The 12,752-nt window shown below is 55.1% G+C and overlaps 1 protein-coding gene and 1 long non-coding RNA gene across 6 annotated transcripts in view; one reads left to right on the forward strand and one right to left on the reverse strand.

Annotated features, from left to right (window-relative positions):
- Positions 1 to 5,138, reverse strand: part of ARHGEF10 (Rho guanine nucleotide exchange factor 10) — a 101,374-nt gene extending 96,236 nt beyond the window's left edge. For all 5 annotated transcript variants that reach the window (XM_049631825.1, XM_049631823.1, XM_049631826.1 and 2 more), the window contains exon 1: positions 5,050 to 5,138. The gene's annotated coding sequence lies outside the window, so the exon portion shown is untranslated. The remainder of the gene's footprint in view (positions 1 to 5,049) is intronic.
- A 586-nt stretch (positions 5,139 to 5,724) lies between these two features.
- Positions 5,725 to 11,928, forward strand: LOC125923500 (uncharacterized). The gene is made up of 3 exons (XR_007458063.1): positions 5,725 to 6,437; positions 8,449 to 8,529; positions 11,621 to 11,928. It is a non-coding gene; the product is annotated as an uncharacterized LOC125923500 (long non-coding RNA).
- The last annotated feature ends 824 nt before the right edge of the window (positions 11,929 to 12,752 follow it).

Genomic DNA, 12,752 nt, shown 5'->3' on the forward strand with positions numbered 1-12,752 from the left:
ACCCCCTTCCCACAGCCACCGGGTGGCAGGCGGCCGCGGGGGGCACGGGAACCCCCCCCCCCCCCCCCCCCCCCCCCTCCCCGCGACTGGGCCGCTGCCCACCGCCCCACCGAGTCCGGGCTCCAGAGCAGTCTTATCACTGCTGCAGCACAGGGCCGTGGGGGGCGGAGCCCAGTCCCTGTCCTTGGGACGAGGCCAGTGACGGCCCACAGCCTCCCGGCCGCCCGATCCACCCGGCCCGCAGGCCCAGACCTGCTGGCACAAGTGACGAAAAGACACGCGGGATTCTTTCCGCTGGAGCTCAGCGCCAGCCTCGGGAGCGCGATCCTCCTGCTCTCCGGGACTCCCCGGGCTGTGTCTACACTGGCCCGTGCAGGCCTCCCATCCAGACGGCTCAGCAAACGCCCTCGGGGTTCAAGTCACTTCCCAGCCGCTGTTAAAAAGGCAGAGCAGCCAACAACGACGGCTGTGCTGCAAACTCGGACGACAGCCCTCCTGACACAGCCCTTCCAAGCCCTGGCTTCAAACTTCGCCCGCTGGCCACGGAGGACCACGTCAGCATCAACACCTCTTCCAATGCACTCGCCTCCCGGTCCTTAAAGCCAGGAACCAAGTGCAAGTCGCTGCTCTCTTCTCCGCTCAGAGAAATGAGAATAACAGAATGAAACCCTCAGTGTGCCCAGCACGTTTGTGTCAAGATGTAATGCCCAGGCCTTTCTCACACGGGCAGCACTTCTCACTTCAACGTTTATTTATTTTTGAGAGAGAGACAGACAGAGCACAAGAGGGGGAGGGAGACAGAGAGAGAGAGGGAGACACAGAATCTGAAGCAGGCTCCAGGCTCTGAGCTGTCAGCACAGAGCCCGACGTGGGGCTCGAACCCATGACCCTGAGATCATGACCTGATGATCTCAGATGCTTAACCGACTGAGCCACCCAGGCACCCTAATGTTTTTGTTTTTATTTATTTTTGAGACAGAGACAGAGAGTGAGTGCGTAGGGGGCAGAGAAAGACGGAGACACAGAATCCAAAGCAGGCTCCAGGCTCTGAGCTGTCAGCACAGAGCCTAACGCAGGGCTCGAACTCATGAACCGTGAAATCACGTCCTGAGCCGAAGTTGGGGGCTTAACAGACTGAGTCACCCAGGCGCCCCGTCCCATGGGCAGCTCTTAATGACCCACACTAACGAGAGAAGCCAGAAGTTCAGAGGTCACGTATATATGTGACATCGTGGCTTTCCTTATAACATCTGTATCTCAGAGGAAATGTCTACATTGCCTTCTTAAAATAGTAACGATGATCATGGCACTGTCACGAAAGGGTCTGGAGCTCCACAGCCAAACCATGTGGCCGTGGCCCGGATAAGAATGAAGACACACCCTCAGCCCACAAAGCGAAGCCCACATCCTCAGGGACCCCGACACGCCTCACACTGGAAGATCCTTTGCTACGCGAGGTTGTCCGTGTACAGAATACCCAGGCACCCTCCCCCATTCCTTCTGCTTTCTTCATGAATTCTCCAGTTTGGGACTTGTGAGTGGTCAGTCACTGGGTCAAGCTTCCGGAGTCTAGGATGGGCCAGCAGGTAAGCAGACCCCTCGGAGCCCCCGCGGAGAGCTAAGAGCCGCTCGATTCCCTCCGGACGTGCAATGAGCCACCGCCCCCCGGGCTCCTACACAACGTACCCCCCTTCTCCGTGTCTCCCTGTCACAGAGGCTACCCCACACAGTTTTAGCTGAGGCTGTGTTTTACTGTAACCAATTTCTGGTACTGGAAGGCGGTTCATGGGAGAGAAAAACATGAACGCTACAAAAGATTCAATATTTCAAAAAATCTTTTTCACGTGAAAATATGAAATAAAAACACACACAGCCCCTCCTACCAGCAGGTACAGATCACTTCAGTGACTCAAAGAAAAGCAGGGGAAAAAGAGTACCTGTGGTTCTGACAACCATTCCTTTTCACGATCGGAGCTTTGAAGATTCACGAACAAGCAGCGAGAAGCGTGAGGTGTGTGTGTCAGGGAGGCTGGGGGCGGAGAAGGTCCCGGGTCTGTCACCTGCTGTCAGCCAGGGCCGTCCCTGTCACAGGCGAGGCCCCGCCACAGCCTCCCACAGATGCACTCAGCTCTCATCTGGGACCCCGGGTCAGACTCACCCAGACCTGGAGCTCCCGTGCCTACCGCACAGCTCCAGGATCTCCCGTCCTTCCAAAATTACACTTGCAGGAGGCTTGGTTGAGAAAGGTATGATCCCACCTAATCGAAGTTTCACACCTACTCTCCCTTTCCGTCTTCTTTCTCTCCACTCCCCTTCTACCCGTGCAGACTAGGAGTAACGTACCAGCTGAACACCAACACGCTCTGAGACCTTTCTACCACACCCTGTGCAATACAGCAACATCCTACAACTCGGGTTTTTAAACTATTATTTACGGAACAATACAGCCAAAATCCCCCCATTTTCATTTCACTCTGCAGACCATTTTCTGTGTAAAAAGCCTTTCCATAGAAACTGTGTTCCTGCAACTTTGTAAGTGAGTAGACTTGAAACAGTGTGGCATGACCTGACTCACCCCGGGTCAGGTGAGCGCTTCTAGACCTCAACCCAGGGCTCCTGACATCAAGCCCCTTGCTGCAACCAGCCTGCCTCTATCCAGAATTCGCAAAGACTTTCCTCTTACCTTCACTGCAAAGAAACTACATAGAAAACACAGCAGATCAAAATATTGAGATGGTAAATTTAGTAAAAGTAGAAAGGTAAAAGGTAAAAAGTGGGGCGCCTGGGTGGCTCAGTCGCTTAAGCGTCCAACTTTAGCTCAGGTCATGATCTCACAGTTTGTGACTTTGAGCCCCGCACTGGGCTCTGTGCTGACAGCTCAGAGCCTGGAGCCTGCTTCAGATTCTGTCTCCTTCTCTCTCTGCCCTTTCCCAGCTCGCTCTCTCTCTCTCTCTCAAGAATAAACATTAAAAAAAACAAACAAAAAAAAACATTTTTAAAGGTAAAAAGCTATTTTAAATAACTCTCAATTTCCCTCTTCCCTAATTGTAACCCCTGGTGGAAGGTTAATCAGTTATGACACAGCACCTTAGACAAATGACAAGGAACCAGGAAATTCTGTATCTGACTACAAACGGACCCGTCCCTAACTGTAGACGTTAGCCACTCAGTCATATGCTAGGGCCAATCAAATAAACACTGTTAGTTGTGGAGCAAATTATATTTCAAAAATACAAACACCAAATCTTATCTTTCCTTTCTAATAAAAGTTACTTCCTACGAAACAGATATGCGAAATAGATTTAGTGAACAGTAAGTGAACAGTGAAAACCTCACCCCTGCAATGTTCCACCTGGCGGGGCACTCAGGCACGCCTGCACCGAAACCGCACACTGACAGCTTCTTAGGTTGTACTTTGCGGCTCAACCAGAGAGGAGAGAACAGCCCGCGAGGTTTGGAGTTAATGAGAAGTTTCACCTCTAGCAAAAGTGAGTCACTGACATGAATACTGCATTGCGCCAATCTGCTGCTTTCTCTGAACACGGATGCATCGTTTGCCCAGATGTTGATGCTCAAAACTGAGGGTCTCACAGAGGCGAAGTGTCGCCAGCTGGGGGTGAGTCGGTGCCTCCTGAGTATGGCCTGCACCCCTGCTTCAGTTTCTGGAGCCGTGATAATCTGAGAGAACGGGGACACATACTTGCTTCCAAGATGTAATTACGTTCATCCTGAAGCAGACCAATGACTTTGTCTTTACAGGAAAAGGGAAATTACTGTTCCAGATAAACACCTCAGTTCCTCCCGTGACTTGAGTGGGGTCTGGTTGACTCCAGCCTCCAGGCCCCTGCCCGGAGGACCCTCCCACACAATCCTGACAGCCCATTACCACTATCCCGCGGGGGAGGACCCCAGGCACCCTGCCGAAGCTGGGGGGCTGCTCGTGGGCTTGCTCCCTCCACATCTGTGCGCGGGGTAACAGGAGAAATTCCACCCAACTTGGCGGCCACTCGTGGTCTGTTACCTGCACTGTCTGTACCCAGGAGTGACAGCTGACACCCTGAAGCTGGGGGCTGCTCATGGACCCCTTACACATGAGCTGTATTGTCTGTGCCAGGGGACAGGGGACACCCCACTGGGTGGGGTGCTGCTCACGGTCCATCACCTGCACTGTGGGTGCTCAAGGGTGCAGGGGACACCCCTCTGCAGTTGGGGGGGTTGCATATGAACCACTCCTTGATGTCTGTGCTCAGAGGAGACAGGACACTCGTCTGAAGTTGGGTGGCTGCTCATGGGCCTGTTACCTGCACTGTGTGCTGGGCTGAGGGCACAGGGGCACCCCACTAAAGTTGGGAGGCTGCGTTCAGTCCTTTAGGTCCACTGTCTGTGCCCAGGGGGAAGGGCACACCCCGAAGTTGTTCAGGGCGGGGGGCGGGGGGGGGGGCGGAGGAGAGGGGGTGCTCATGGGCTGGTTAGCTCCACAGTGGTGCTCGGGGTGCCAGGAACCATCCCGCAGAAGCTGGGTGTTGCCCGTGGTCCATTACTTGCACTGTGTGCTGGGGAGAGGGCACAGCGCGCACCCCACTGAAGCTGGGGGCTGCGGGCTGTCCGTTACCTGCACTGTTCCTGGGGAACAAGGCCCCCACCACCAGGGGTCTGCACCTCCCATAAAACTGCGGGTGGGCGGGCAGCCCAGAGTTCACGGATCTGTGGGATTTAGCGAGTTTAGGGGGCACTGGACGGAAGAGAGACTTTCAAAGGAAAAAGCAAACTCGTCCGAGACCCGCGATTAACTCGCTGGACGCGCCCTTCAAGGACCCCAGCCTCCCATTCCTGGGCCCGCGCCCTCCCCACCGGAACCCCCCCCCCCCCCCCCCGGACCCCCGCCCCCCCCCACCCGCCCCCAGCCTCCCTGCCACCCCCCGTCCCCCCCCCCCCCCCCCCCACAGACCCCCGGACCCTGCCCCTGGGCCTGCACCGTCCCCCAGGGATCCTCACGTCCCGGCCCGAACTCACCCCCCCAAGTACCCTGGCCCTCTAGCTTGCACTCACCCAGGCGGGACCACCGCCAGCCGGCCCTCCGAGCGCCCCTCACCCTGCCCCGCTGCTGCCGCCCTGGGATGCGCCCTGGCCCCGCCCACAGGGAGGCAGCTCCACCCCCACGGTCTGACTGGGCGGCTTCGACGGTGCCGGGAGCCCATTGGATTCTACTCCTGCCCGTCCTCGGCCACGCTCCGCCCACACGCCCGCGCATTCCTGCGGGGCCACGTGGCCGCCCGCGGCCCCTCCTAGGCCCAACGCCCCGCCAGGCTGCGCACGCGTGGGCGGGGGGGCGGGGGCACGGTCCCCCAGACTCCCGGCCCTTCCTGAGGACGGTTAGACTGTGCACATGTGGGCGGGGGGCATGGGGACGCCCCCCTGCAAACGCCAGCCCTTCCCGAGGACCCTTAGACTGTGCACGCGTGGGCGGGGGGAGGCATGGGGACGCCCCCTCCAAACGTCAGCCCTTCCCGAGGACCCTTAGACTGTGCACGCGTGGGTGGGGGCAGGACCACCCCCCACTCCCACCCTGCCCCAGATACAGGCCTTTCCCCAAGAACCCATAGACTGTGCACGCGTGGGCGGGGTCGTGGGTAAGACCCCTACCCCCTACCCCCCCCCCCCGACACCCGACGCTTCCCGAGGACTCTTGGGCTGTGCACGCGGGGGAAGGAATCCCCCTTCCGCCCACTCCCACCCCGCCCCAGACACTTGTCCTCCCCCAAGCACCCATAGTGCACAAGTGGGTCGGGTCGTGGGCAGGACCCCTCAAATCACCTGGCCCTTCACGAGGACCCTTGGGCTGTGCACGCGTGGGCGGGGGCAGGACCCCCCCCCCCCCATACAGACACCTGTCCTTCTTGAGGACCCTTGGGCTGTGCCTGGGCAAGGCCCCTGGGCCACAGACCACCCCCCAGAGCACCACCCCTTCCTTCCAGTACTGGTCCAGCCTGCAGGCCGGTCCTGGCCCCTCAGGAGGTCAGCTGCTCTCAGACCCGCCAGGGCTTGGGCCTTAGGAAATGCAGCGAGTTCACAGGTTTCCCAGCCAATTTTCAGAGGCAAGGAGTAGTGCTCTGAGAGACACAAGTGCGCCTTCTGCTTCCGCCCCCCAATGCGGAGCGCGTCCTAGGCTTTCCAGCCTTCGCAGACTTTGAGTCCATCTGTGGTGGAAAACCGGCGCACGCTGGGTTCCGCAGGGGAGCGTCCAGCCTGGACGGGAAGGTCAACCCGTGCTGTTGGACTTGTTAACCAGCGGCGCCTGTTTCATGATTTACAAAGAAACGCACTATTGTTACCGTGACCACTGAAGGGAGGGACTGGGGACCCAGGTGTCTTTAACCAGACTACGAAGAAACCGAACTCACGGCTGGAGGATGTTCCCTGGTACACGGGCCTCACAGGTAGCACGCTTGTTCTTGTTTGTCCAAGACGTGGGCTCCTCCCCTCTCCTGCCCAAATCTCTGAACCCCAGAAGCGATTTAAGGTCGGGATTTTACAGCTGCCAGACATCTCAGAGATCTCTGGCCCCACTCACTTGGCTTAGAGAATAAAACCAAGCAGCTAATTGTCGTAATTAATTGAAACATTAAGTGCCCCTACAGCCTGGCTGCTCTGTATAAGTTCATTCGCTGACAGTTTTGACTAATGTAAATCACGGTCCTAATACACAGAGACTGTGGTGATTAGGAAGTAAACAATAGTAGGTCAGGCAATATTTTAGCAATATTTACTGTTTTAATGTTTCTTTATATTTGAGAGAGAGACAGGCTAGGGTGTGAGCGGGAGAGGGCAGGGAGAGAGGGAGACACAGAATCCGAAGCAGGCTCCAGGCTCCGAGCTGTCAGCACAGAGCCTGACGTGGGGCTCGAACCCACGAACTGTGAGATCGTGACCTGAGCTGAAGTCGGAAGCTTAACCCACTGAGCCACCCAGGCGCCCCTAGCGATATTTATTATTAGCATTTGCTCATTTTGTAGAATAGGCTGAGCTATTTTTAAATCCTATTTCAGACCTGTCTTACTGCACGCTCTGAAGATACTGGCGCCTGAATCAATGAAAAAACATATTTCCTGTCAGTGAATTAATAACAGAAAAATATTATAATGTCTGTATTCCTAGGGTTCTTTCAGGACCTTACTCAAAGGTCTTCTACCCAGACAATTACCTTATTGGTCATGGTGAACAGACGTTAAAAGATGAGCTGAATTAGTTCTAGTTTGCCACACAGCAAGAAAATCCTGATGCTTGTTATGTTTCCGGATCAAGAAGGCCAGCAGTAAGAGGGAAATAGTAGCAGGTATAGAATAAACAAAGGATTTGGAGTCCATCTGGGAGATGCTGTTCTGGTTTCTGACACTGAGAAAATCCTGTGACTTACACAGTCTCTAACCATATAAAAACGTGACTAATAATATCTACATCACAGCTCAGAAGCTTAAAGGGAGACCTTGGGGTGCCAGCGTGGCTCAGTCGGTGAAGTGTCTCTTGATTTCGGCTCGGGTCATGGTCCCAGGTGGTGGGATGGAGCCCCGCATTGGGCTCTGCGCTGAGCATGGGGCCAACTTGGGATTCTCTCTCTCTCTCCCTCTGCTCCCCCCCTTTCCTTCTCAAAATAAATAAACATTTAAAAGGGGGAACTCTACAAAAAGGCACTGGGATGTCTGGCAAGAGCAGGTGCTCAGTAAGTCATAATAATTATTTGGGTCTATTTTTTTTCCCCAGAAGAATGAAAACACATTGAATCAACATTTCTAATAGATGGCTCACAAGCTTACTTTCAAAAACTTAAGGACAATCACAAAGCTACTATTGTGTCATATTTCACTCAGAAATTGTGTTCGGGGACCTATGAGGACCATGGAGTAGTCCCGTCATAACTAGCAGTACGGATTGGAGTTTCCCATTTCCAAATGGTGGTGTTGACACTTGTAGCTTGGGGCCGCCAGAAAGGGCATGTGGGGGGGACCACAGGGCAATGCGCCCGGCGGGGCTGGGTCAGGCGGAACTCTGATTTAAGGCTCCAATCCTTCTAGCTCATTCCAGTGTTCCTCACAGATGTATTGCCATTTTCTGTGAGCCCTGATATGGAAAAGTTTGCGAATTTCCACTGAGATTCCTTCTTTGACCCTTAGTATATTTAGAAAACTTCGGTTTAATTTTTAAACATTGAGAGACTTTTTGGTTTTCCTTTCATTATGACTAAGGCTTAACTCCCCTGTGGTCTAAACATATAATCTATATAATTTCAGTGTTTTCAAGCGTGTAGACTTGCTTCATGGCTCAGCGTATAATCTATTTTGGTAAATGCTCTATGAGCACTTGAAAAGAACGTATTCTGCGTGTATTATGTAATGTTCTATACGTCAGTTAGGTCATATTTGTTACCAATTTCCGGTCTGCTTTTTCTATCAGATATTAAGAAAGGCGTATTAAAATCTTCAAACATGCTATTCTATTCAACATTGTATTGGAGAATCTACCCAGTGTTATAAGGTAAGAAAAACAAAAAGTATGAAGAGAGGAAAAACTTGATTATTGACAGATGATATGATTGTTTCCATAGAAAATCCAAAGTAATGTGCAAATAAACTGTTAGAATTAAAAGGGGAATGTAGACATTTGAGATGGATCATAGCCTTAAACTATAAAGTTTCTGGGGAAAAATGTAGAAAATATGCATCTTAGGGTAGAACACAAAATGCACTTGCCATTTAAAAGGATTCAATGGGACTTCATACAAATGTGACATTTATCTCATGATCATTAAGAAAATGGAAAGGCAATGGGGCGCCTGGGTGGCTCAGTCAGTTGGGCGTCCAGCTTTGGTTCAGGTCATGATGTCACGGTCTGTGAGTTCTAGCCCCGCGTCGGGCTCTGTGCTGACAGCTCAGAGCCTGGAGCCTGCTTCCGATTCTGTGTCTCCCTCTCTCTCTGCCCCTCCCCCACTTGTACTGTGTCTCTCCAAAAAATAAGTAAACAAATAAATATTAAGATCAATTTTAATAAAAAAGAAAATGGAAAGCCACAGCCTGGAAGTTAAGATGTGCAATATACATACTGAATTCCTACACATCAGCAATAAAAAGACAGTCTATTCAAAAATGAATATTTCACAGATTTGCTGATGGCCAAGAAGAACCAGAAAGGGTGCTCAACAGTGTAACTTTCAGGAAAATCCAAATTAAAACCACAATGAGATACCATCACACCCATGCAAGGACAGTGAAAATCAGACTGACCATAGCAAGTGTCAGTGAGGACAGTGAGCAGCGGGGACAATCGTGTCTGCCGAGTTCTCCAGGGACAGGGTAGACGGGAGACACATCTGCAGAGTCAGAGGCTGTCCTCAGGCCAGGGGGCCCCGGCAGCTGCCTCACAGCCTGCCCTCGGGACTGCTGATTCCCGGCCATCCTGACACCCCGCCAGCCAAGTGCCTACAGCCAGTCTCTTCATGTGTCTCCTAGTGCCTGTCCCTGCCCCTGCCTATGGACGGGGTTCCTGGGCATGTTGCTCAACTCAAGTTGGCGGCCACTGCTCTGGGCGGGAGGACAGCGCGGCCACTGCTCCGGACAGGAAGTCGGCAGTCACTCCTCCGGGCGGGAGGACAGAGCAGGCTTTGGAACCAGACGGCCAGGCTCAATCTCTGCTACCTCCCAGCTGGGTGACCTTGACATGTTCTGGACTTCACTAAGCCTCAGTGTTCTCCATGTACGCAGGCTTATTCTCGGTCCCCAGCGTGGGAGGCCCTAGGGAGTGAAGATTAACTGTGGCCGTGGGCACAGACCTGCCCACACTGGAGCTAGGAATTCTAGTGTTTGCTAACGGTTATGTCAGTGGTCAGGGGACAACGTGGTGTGATGGGAGAGTAGTCAACCAGGGGGATTAGAGCCGGTGCCACCGGCAAGGACCGGGAGAAGCCTGGGGGTGGCCGACATCACTGCAGGGAGCTTGCTGGGGCAACGCCAGGGTCTGACGTGGAACAGACGCAGAGGACACACTGCTGGTTTAAGGACAGCTCCCTCCGGCGCCTGGGCTGTGCTCAGCTAACTGAAGTCTTGGGCCACCAGTGCTCCTGTGTGTCTGCTTCTTCCCCTGCAGGCTCTGAGCCACGGGGGTGGGGGTGCTCCCGCTTCTTCTGGGCCTCCCGACACCAAATACAGGGCCAGAAAGACGCCACTTGTTCAGTCAGCATGCGTGCGACAGTATACCGATACCCTATGTGTCTCACGTTCTGTCCACAGCCTCACCTCCTTCCATCCCCTCCAGCCACCCCTCCTCCCAGGCCGGCCCCTCCCAAGCTGTGTCCCAGGGACACTGCTCCCCACTGTGTTTGTGCCCAGTCCCCCACATGCACTCCGACCCTTGCTAGCCGTGCCTGGCACGCGGTGGGTACGCAGGACCCACTGGGGGACAGTCCGGCCCGTGTGGGCCACCAGAGGATGCACCGGGCTGATAAGAAGGGGCTGTAGATGAACTTGGGGCAGCCACTCCTGGTGAGGCACATCCCGATCCCTGAGGACAGAGTCAAAGACACATAGTGAGGCAGACCGCTTTGCAAACCATGCACGGTTCCTTTCCAGTCAACTGATCGCTGTGTCTTTATAAAGTTCTGAAAGTAAAACGAAAACAAGCAACTAGGTTAACACACACACCATTCAAGAATCGGTCAGGATTGGCTTCCAGGTGGTCCTAGTGGGGGAGGGAGGCTGTGCTCACTTTCCTGACTGTGGTGATGGTTTCACAAATGCGCACAGACGTCCAAACTCACTAAATTGTAACTTTGATTACACACAGTTTATCGTACGTCAGCTATCCCTCAACAAAGCTGTTAGACACAGATCAGCGAGAGCCGGGAGCAGCCTGGCCTGAGACCCCTTGGCTTAGGTCTCACACACAGCAGGTGTGCCCTCTCTTGACTTTCCTGGCTGCACTCATGGGGACTCCAGTTCCTGTCCCCACATGTTGGACGGAGTTGGGATTTAGGGTCAGATGGTCATAAACGTTTTCCCACTGATGTGGCGGCCCAGTAGAACACCGGGGGGCCGGCGGTGTGGGGTGTCCACAGGTGGAACACCGGGGGGCCGGCGGTGTGGAGTGTCGACAAGCCCTGCCTCAGGACTATACCATGATTGCACAGATGGGAGGATGGCAGGCGTCCCTGGCGTCCACCTGCTGAACGCCCCACACTCACAACAGGACATTGCCTGCCTAGCTCCAAGGTTCTCTCTAGCGGCCGTTCTCTCCTTGAGTTGGTGTTGGGGAACTTTCTGCTGCTTTTGCTCCGGGAAGCTGCCTCAAGGGCATTTGGAGGTTACTGGTCTTTGCAAATTGGCATTGCATATGTCCATGGCCCACGGAACATGTTTGCAAAACTTAATTGGAGGAGACAGTGGGGAGACAGAGCCAGATGCAAAAGATGGGCCAATGGATAGGCGGCAGGTCTCCCGACGAGGTCCCCAGTGAGGCTGGTGGGGAAATGCCCGGCGCCTGTTTCCCACAGGACGGGGTCTGCCCTCCTAGCTGCAGACCTAGAAGACCTAGAACAAATTCTTTTGCTCAAAACTGTCTGTCCTCCCGTGCACAGATGACCAATGGGGCGCGTGTGTGGACGGGCTAACTGGGCCCGGATCCCGTCAGCTGCGCCACCCACGCATGTTGGCCAGTGGAAGACGGCCGTCAGGAGAGCAGGAGAAGGGAGATGGTCACGTGGACCCCCCAGCAGGGACGTGGCCTTCTCTCCGCATGCCCTTCGCAGTGCTGGCCCGACACAGCGGCACTTCCCACCCCGCCCACCGGTGCCCCCTTGGATGGATGGCGGGCCAAGTGGATGACCTGTGGGGGGAGGGGAGGAGAAAAGGGACAAGAAGCCCAGCGGAGGGTGGAGGGGCCTGGCGAAGCTGGGGGTAACACTGCCCCTCTGTTTCAGATGGGTCGCTAGAATCTGGTGGGGAGAAGGAAGCATTGTTCCAGGCGGGGAACAGGAACGTTTTTGTTCCCAGAGAACTTGCAACAACGACTAAGCTGTTTTCTTGCTTTGCGCTACGTCCAGTGGAGGAGAGGCCGGGGGTGGGGGGTGGGGGGGCTCTCAGGACAGCAGGCGGCTCCATGTCCAGACCCCTGCAGCACCGGGGAGGGGCCGGTCACATGCCACGCGTCCATCTAAACGCTCCAGGTGGCTCCTGGCTCCTGTGGGGCTGACGCTCGAGTCCTGAAACCCATCCACAGGGCCGTGCCCCTCCTCACGCGGTGCGCACGGACCGCACAAGCTCTTTCCCTCCCCCACGCCCTTCCTCGGCCTCCCTCCTCCCCCCACCCCCCCCCACCCCCGCCCAAGCCTCTGGCAGAACAATTCCAAGCTGGAGGGGCTGGAGCTGGCAAGGAATGTTGAAGAAGGGAAAGAAGAAGAAGACTCCTGTGGATGATCTAGAAGGTTCTTTTCTGTTCCGGGAGCCATGGTTCTGCCCACGGCAAGCTGCGGTTCTCAGTGCTGCCGAGCGTAGGAGTCATCCGTGCCTAGCGAGACACACGGCCGAGACAGGCCTGCGCCCCAAAGCTGTCCCCTTGGCCTGAGGCCCTCCATTAGTGGGAAGCAGGGCATCTTGTGCCCCAACCATGCGCACTCATACTGATTCCGCGGTCACCCCGGTCCCCGCTGCCGTCTGAGGGCCGTCCGGAGAAGCACAGGGAGATCGTGGTGCTGTGTGAGCCGGGGCAGA

This window comes from Panthera uncia, chromosome B1 (assembly GCF_023721935.1).
Source record: "Panthera uncia isolate 11264 chromosome B1, Puncia_PCG_1.0, whole genome shotgun sequence".
Taxonomy (NCBI): Eukaryota; Metazoa; Chordata; class Mammalia; order Carnivora; family Felidae; genus Panthera; species Panthera uncia.